Source organism: Solanum verrucosum, unplaced genomic scaffold, assembly GCF_900185275.1.
Source record: "Solanum verrucosum unplaced genomic scaffold, falcon-dt-bn FXZP01000163.1, whole genome shotgun sequence".
NCBI classification, from domain to species: domain Eukaryota; kingdom Viridiplantae; phylum Streptophyta; class Magnoliopsida; order Solanales; family Solanaceae; genus Solanum; species Solanum verrucosum.
Window position 1 is genome coordinate 1,290,530 of NW_026020379.1, and position 1,635 is coordinate 1,292,164.

Here is a 1,635-nt window from a genome sequence, read left to right on the forward strand (position 1 = left end):
CTCGGTTACCACAATAAAATGGACGTTAATTACCTATTGGATAGATGGAAATGATACATGTTTAGAGGTCTAGAGTTTAGAACAAATTGTGGATATCATTGGAAAAACAATGTTGATGATAAAATTGAGGATAAATTTTGAAACCAGTTACGTGTAAGGAAACACTTGCATCTAGAACTCTTCACAATTTTATAGTGCAATTAGAAAAGACAACACCGAAACTTTTAAATGCAATAAGAAAAGTTAGAGATGAGTTTTAACTAGATTTAAATTTTAACAAAAAAAACATAATAGAATCACATTTCACTAAATTTTCTTAGTATATTTGTACTTTTAAAGAATTATTAATTTATAATATTAATGGGACCATATATTTATATATGGCTCTTCTGAAAATATATTATCTTATTGAAATGAGTGATTTTCAATTAGCCCAAGTTGGGACCGGAAGAAATTATTATCTTAAAAAAATTATTAATTAACCGAGTATTAATTTATTGATGTTTTACTGTAGTTGAAAATACAAACAATTGTTAATTTTGCGAACTTAAGAAGTATTATATTAAACCAACAAACCAAGATAAGGAATAATTTTAGCTAAAAACTCGTTACATCTTAAGCAGAGAAAGAAAGAAAGGAGCAGAAAAACAAAAAGTATTTGAAACTTCTCATTAAAAGGACACATAATATGCAAATTAATAATCTCATATTCAAACACAACTATGTAGAACATCATCATACTGAATTCCCAAATTAGAAAGACGATCAGAATCAATAAGAATTTCACGTTTATTGTACATTAACTTTTGTCGATGGCAAGGAATGACCTCCTTTTCTTGAATGAACGCTTTAACATCTCCAATCGTGACCATTAACTTCAAACTTTTTCCACAAATCATTGTTACGGTGAGCCTCATAATTGGTGCATATCCAAGAATCAATAAAGAACCATGCATGGCTCATTCCCACAGAAGAAAGAATCTGCGCGTCTCTCAATGATCCACCACTTTCTTCTCAAAAGCTTTTGTTTCTTACCCTTTTCTTCTTGAATGTACGCTTTAACCACAGCTATTGTGACTTCTGGTTCGACCATTAGCACAAATTGCCACAAAAGGTTTAGATTCTGAAAACGTACCACTTATACTATCGTCAATTCCAAACTTAGGTAAAAAGGATTTTGGCAATGCACGCCAATTGTTTACATCTCGATAAGTAGTATCATCCCGAATAGTGATTTGCATTGTTCGACTCAATGACCATGCATCTATAATAATGAAAACAAAACATTAAAAAATAAAGTACAAATTATAAGAAAATGATATTTTCGATAAAATGAAACTTCCAAAATACTTAAATAAAACTATAGAAGAGAAGAGAAGAAAAGGAAAATATAATTACCCCTTTCTGCATCCATTACGAATAATGTGACTTTTTTTCCTATCCTATTCAATAATAAATCCCTAAGACTTCAATCCCTATTTATAGTTGCTAGTTTATGGTAAATTAAGGAGACCAAAATAATTATTGAGACTATTCAAAATCCCAAAGTTATACGAATTAATTTCTAATTGGCCTCTTGAATTGTCTTTTTAAATATTCTTATGAGATTCTCTAAAAATAATCAGATTACGATGA

At 29.5% G+C, this 1,635-nt stretch overlaps 1 pseudogene; it reads right to left on the minus strand.

Moving 5' to 3' along the window:
- Positions 1–710: 710 nt before the first annotated feature.
- LOC125839021 (uncharacterized) lies at positions 711–1,414 on the minus strand (annotated as a pseudogene).
- Positions 1,415–1,635: the final 221 nt, after the last annotated feature.